This window comes from Elephas maximus, chromosome 3 (assembly GCF_024166365.1).
Source record: "Elephas maximus indicus isolate mEleMax1 chromosome 3, mEleMax1 primary haplotype, whole genome shotgun sequence".
Lineage (NCBI taxonomy): Eukaryota > Metazoa > Chordata > Mammalia > Proboscidea > Elephantidae > Elephas > Elephas maximus.
Genome location: NC_064821.1, coordinates 83092629 through 83099203, shown reverse-complemented (window position 1 = coordinate 83099203; position 6575 = coordinate 83092629).

Below are 6575 nucleotides of genomic sequence, written 5' to 3'. Positions count from 1 at the left end.
AGAGAACTACCCATGTCCCCAGGGATACCTCCTACTGGGGATCATGCTACCCAGGTCTCTTGCAGCCTGATGGAGGTCTGTCTGCCAGGGAGAGCCTCTGTCTCACCCGCCCACCCATGTGCTAGGGACAGAAGGGGGACTTTATGTGCAATCTTCCCGACTCTCCAGAAAGCACTTAGGTTTACGATGTGCATGAAATTGATCACCAGTTGGCGCGGCCCCCGCTCGCTCCATGCCAGCCCAGCGCTGGCAGGAGGCTTCCCCCCAGCCCCCGCTTTCAAGGAACATCAAAGCTGCCTGCCAAGGCCCCTCGTGAGGGTCCTTCTACACTAACAAGTGCAGAGTGGAGGGGGGAGCTCTGCCCAAAGGCCTTTCCACAGCGCTCACACCCCACCCTGTGATAGTTAAATAGCTCCATGTTTTATGCCAATTCCAGCCTCTTCTGCTTCTCCTCTAACGAGTAGCTGCTTTCAAAGGCCCCACTAATTGGTGTTTGTGCCTTGCACACCACGACGCTTTGATAGTCACTTGGAACGAAGGTCCATCCGTCACACCCATGGTACAGAGAGGCTGCACCAGGGTGCCCAGGCCCGCGTGCCCCTGTGCGTGTGCACAGTGTGTGCACGCCTATGTGCACACGTGAGGGTAGCTGTGTGCCTTGCTTCACATGTGGATGGTACGCATCTATAAAGGCATATGTATGTGCACATGTATTTATAAATGCTCCCTTGAGGACATCTCTTGTGTACCTATGTCATTTCAGTGCATTTGCACAGGTGAACACTGACATCTGTGCATGTGAAGGTGCGTACGTGTGTGTGTGCACCTTCTGGGTAGATGTGTTTGTGTAACCCTGTGATAGTGCTTGCGTGTGTTTATGCGGGCACACATGTGCTTTGTGTGTGGAGGTCTTCCTGAGGGCCTAGACGTGAAATTTTGCAAGTCTACTACTGAGGCACATATTCCCATCTGTGGGTGTGTGGACTTGTGCTCTTAAGCACAGAGAGAGTAGCCGTGTGCGTCTGTGAGCGTGCACGTAGGCGATGAAGGTGAGTGAGCCTCTGATTGGGGTATGCGTGCGTGGGCAAGCACATAACTGGGCATTTGTGTACGACACGTGCAGGAAAGGTGTAACATTGTAGCCAAGGGCCCGTAGGCTTTGAGTCTGAGGCCCGGCTCTGCCACTTTCTAGCTGTGTGACTTTGGACCAGCCACCTGACCGCTCTCACCTCCAGTATTCTCATCTGTAAAATGGAGCTAATAAAAGCATCTACCCCGGATTGTTGTTGTGCAGATCAAATGGAATAATAAAGGGATTAGCTGGGGTGGGCAAGATACAGGGGTATGCACCTGGGGCAGGTGAGGCAGGTCTACTCCACTTCCTAGCCGGGTCTACTCCCTGGGAACCCATGGTGCTGACACTTGTCTCTGGCCTCGACATGAAGCTAGCTGCCTGTGAGAGACCCTATATGGGCACTTGGGGGAAAACCGGAATAATCCATGGGAAGGGCCTGGTCAGGCCTGGGTCCCACAGTAATGGCTACAGCTACTGAGATCTTTGTTACATCCAAAGTGAATTCTATATCAGCACTTTACTAGACAATATTCTACTGTGATCCACAGGGTTTTCACTGGCCAATTTTTGGAAATGGATCACCAGGCCTTTCTTCCTAGTCTGTCTTGGTTGGTCTGGAAGCTCTGCTGAAACCTGTCCACCATAGGTGACCCTGCTGGTATTTGAAATAGTGGTGGCATAGCTTCCAGCATCATAGCAAACACAAGCTACTACAGTACGAGAAACTGACAAACAGGTGGTAGCCCTATCATTTACTCACCAAGAAACTGAGGCCAGAGAGGAAAAGGGGTTTATTCAAGGCCATGGAGCAGAAAAAAAGCTAGAACAGAGGCCCCTTGCACCTCAGACCACCATTCTCGCCCCCTTGCTCCCCTTACCACACTGCCACTCAATCGGCCCTGACCAGGCTGATGAAACATGGGCCGGGGCAGGGTTCGCCCCACAGGCAGGTCATAGGGCTGCAAGCCCACCTGGTGCTCAGCCTGGAAGGCCCACTGTGTCCTCATCTGGGGGAAGATGACTTCTAGACCTGGGCTCCTGCACTGCCTCCACCTAGGACGGCAACCACTCTGTGCGGCTTTCCGCCGCACCCCCCCCGCCCCCCATGTTTTGCAGGATAAATTTTTGTTAATTTTTTTATTAAAAAAAGGTAAAGCTTAAATAAATCACAACCAACATCTCAACGTTGCCAGTCAACACTCCCACCGTTATTAACACCACCTTTCCCCTAAACCATCACCATTGCCAGCAGCATCAGGGCATGACTGGGCCCACCACCAGTTCCCACCCTTTAAGCTGTCATTACCCCTGCTAAAAAAAAAACAAAAACAAAAAAAAAACCTTGCCATAGAGTGGATTCCAACTCTAATAAACCTCTCTGACATGGTCCCAGATGCAAGCAGACATGACCCTCCTCCTCCTGAGGTTCCACGGTTTACAATTCATACCCCCGATGCTCATCCCAGGATCATATGACCCAAAATCCTCCCCAAATCTGCACCCCTACCCTTGCTCCCAAAAGCCCCTGGCATCGCCTGGGCCAGCAGAAACTGAGGGCTGGGCTTTGGCCCTCAAGCCTTCGCTGGGGCTGGCAGCCAGCAAGGGGAGCCAGGAGGGGCAGGAGTGGTGAGCGGGCCCCCTCCTCAGGCCTGGCGCCCCACCCACCCAGCCGGCAGCCTGTCTGCCTTCCTGAGCTCATTAACTGCAGGTCACCGTTCAGCAGGAAAGACAAGGCGTGGGTTCTCCGGGCGTTCATTAGCCGTGAGAGGAACAGTGTGTGTGAAATTAACAGTCACCTGAGGACCTCGATAATTTCATAATTAGGAGGCCTAATGGCTCCAGATCCGGATGCCAAATGACTTAACCCCTTGCCTGCTGAGCCCCTAACCCCCAGCCCAAGGCTGGAGGGGCAGGCCTGCAGTACCCCCTCTGCTTTGCCCACCTTTCTGTGGCGCAGTCATGTTCATCTCTGCCACCCCAGTGCCCAGAATGAGGCCTGGCACAGAGAGGGGCAAAAGCAAAGTGCACAGAGTGAATGAGCGAACGAATGAATGAACAGGTGTCTGGCTTACGTGCAACCAAACGGGAAACCAGTTCAGCCTCCACTGCAGGTGTTCAGGGAAGGAACACTCAGAAAAAGAAAAAATAAAAAAACTCAGAAAGGAGAGAGAAATGGCTCTCCATCTGCGTAAGGAGCTGTGTGGCTGTGTACACATCTATCGGGTGTGTGTGTGCATGTACGTGCACATATGAGCAGGGATTTACCAGTAAGCAAGGCACCCATGGGCTGTGTTTACTTACTAATCTGTAGTGCACAATTCTACGTGTGGACTTCACAGGTGAACTGTGCACTACAGATTAGTAAGCAAGCACACGTGGTTGGTGCCAGTCATGGAGTGCTAAAGTCCCACCCTTAGCGTAAAGGAGTAGGTTGGGACAGCCCCCAAAGACCCTCACCCATCTTTCTCAGCCTGCTCCCCCTGCTCCCAGCCTTCCCCTGGACCTGAGGAGGTTAGGGCTGAGAGTAGGAATGGGGTCCCCAAGGCTCCAGGCCTGGTGTGGGCCTCCCCCAATCTGGAACAACTGGTTATGGGTCTCCCTTGACCCTGACTCATGCCCCCTAATTGTGAGCTCTAGAGAAGAAATGGGGAGGAGGTGAGTGGCATTGGGGGAGAGTGAAAGAGGAGAACAATAAAGGAATAGAGAGGAAACAGGAAGAAGGAGGAGAAGAGGGGATGGGAAGTCTGAAGGAGGTGAGAGAGGAGATGAGAGTGAAGATGGGAGGGGAGAGGAGAGGCGAGGAGGCTGAGAGCATTATCAGCACTTAAAAAACGAGCAGCTCAGTTCTTCTTTGGCACAAATAATGGCTTTTTATGAATAAATCATGTGTCAGACGCCTCCCAGGGAGTGGGCATGGAGGGGGGTGCGTCTGCTGGGCTCCAGGGCTGGCGGGGAAGGGCCAGTTGCAGACCTCCAGCTGCAGGGGAGCTGACCCCTTTCCTCCCAGTTGGGCCCAGCAGGATGGAAGCTGGCTCTGGAATTACTGCTGGCCTGAACAGGGCAGAGCTCAGTCATTACTCTGAGGTGGTCTTACCACTCCCAGCTCATGAGCTGGGCCAGCTCCCAGGGTCGGGAGTGTCTCTCTATTCTGCTCCTCTCCCGTCTGACAGCACAGCAGCCCAGAAGCTGCTCCTGGCAGGGGAACACCAGCTCGGGTGTGAGAGGAGGGGAGGGAGGGTTATGTGCCAAGCCAGGCAGCCACACCCAGAGAGAACTATGGGTGTGCAGCGCACATGTGGAGCCTGGGAGAGCAACACACACAGGCATGGACTCCACAGCTCAACTCGTACATTTGAACACTTGGAGATGGAGATACTGTCATTCCCACCACACACACATATGCACATGCACACTTGGACAGGGAGATCCCAACAGACATCCAGCCCCCCACCCCCAGCACATTCACTAACACACACACACACAGGTCCACACAGACAGATGCTTATGGGGCTGCATGGACACACACAGACCTGCACACACACACCAGCAGCCCACCCTCTGCCAGCCTAGGGTTGGGGCAGGTTTGTAGCCCATGTGGAGCCCAGACCGATCTGGGCTGTCCCAGGGTATCTGTTCCAGAAGAGGGGCCAGCAGTTTCTATGTGCTCCTCTCCCAGCAGGGACACCCCCACACCCTGCCAGTGAAGTCACAGCCCCCCAGCTCTGAGCCCAGAACCTATGCGGGTCCTGCTGCCTCAGAGCTCCTTGGTGCCTCTGGTCACATCATCTCACAGCCATCCCCCCAGAGGCAGCAGGGCTATGGGAGCCTGGGCATTGGAGACAGATAGCTGGGGGCAGGAACCCAGGCTCTACCCCTTGCTAGGAATGTGGCCTCAGAGAATAATTCCAATCTTATTTACTCCTCAAAACAAATCTACAGGATAGGTGCTACTGCCCCATTGTTCAGATCCAGAAAATAAAGCTCCAGGAGGTAAGAGCTCCAGCAGGCATTGGAAAACTTTGGCCATTCCCTTCTAGGACCATGCTCTGTTCACAAATCTAGGATCCCACTAAACAAAAACAAAAAAAACTGGTTGCCATTGAGCCAATTTCAACTTATGGTGACCCTACATGTTACAGAGAACTGCTCCATATGGTTTTCTTGGCTGTAATCATTATGGAAGCAGATCTCCAGGTCTTTCTTCCATGGTGCCACTGGGTGGATTTGAACCTTCAACCTTTAGGTTAGTAGATGAACATAAACCATTTATGCTACCCAGGGACCCCACAGTGTCCTGGTTTTCCTCCTACCCTCCCTCCAGCTACTCCTTCTCTGACAGTGGCTCCTTTTCCTGTGCCAGACTTCAAAGGTGTTCATCAGAGCCAACCTGGGGCCCCTTCTCTTGACACACTACACCTATCCCAAGCCACTCCCAACACCTCCGTGACAACCGCTGTGCTCCTAATTCCCTGATCTCCCTCTCCACCCCAGACACCTTCCTGGGCTTCTGACCACTATCCACTTGGACATCTCCAGGCCACCATTTTGCCCAGTACCACGGAATGCCATTCACACAGTATATACATGGTATCCGCCTCAACATCCCCATATTCCAAGGGGTTCCCCTAGGATGCAACTCAAGGTCAGCCTCTCAGAAGCTGAGTGCCACCTTCCCCAGGGCTTCTCAGCCCATCATCTTAGGGAATGGCCTGTCTGCCCAGATGCCCAAGCCAGAAACTGGGCATCACTTGATTCTTGCTTCTCCCTTGACCACCATGTTCAACCTACGAACAAGTTCTAATGATTCTACATTCAAAATATATGTGAACTCATCCTTTCCCCTCCAGGCCCACTGCCCTCCTTCCCCCTTCCCTGACTGTCTGTGGTTCCAGCTACCACCAGCACCTCTGGCCTGGCTACTTCACTCACCTCCTCACTGGTCTCCCTGTGGCCCTTCTGGTCCATTTGCCTCCCTGGCATTAGTAATCCTTCAACCTCCGAGCTTCAGCCATACTTAACTGCGGTGGGTTCTGGAACCCACGTGCTGTCTTGACTCCAGGCCCTTGAATGTGCTGGTCCCTTTGCCTAAATCCCTCCTCTCTCCAGTGCTGACTCACCCTTCAAGGCTCACCTGAGACAACACCCCCTCCAGGCACCTTCTCTGACTCCGGGATGGGTGCTGCCCCACCATTCATTCCCACAGCAGGCCTTTGGTTGCCTCATTCATCACAGCTTTGATCTATAACGCCCGGTTTACTCATCTGTGTCCCCCATGAGTCTCTAAGTTCCTCCAGCACCGAGATTGCATCTATGTTGCTCTCTCCCAATGCCCGGTATAAGACCTGGCATGTAGCAGGTGCTCATGAAATCTTCCTTGAATGAATGAATGAATATGTGCAGGATCTGTACTGAGCACCATTACATGTTGTTGTTAGGTGCCATCGAGTCACTTCCGACTCATAGCAACTTGATGTACAACAGAATGAAACACTGACTGGGC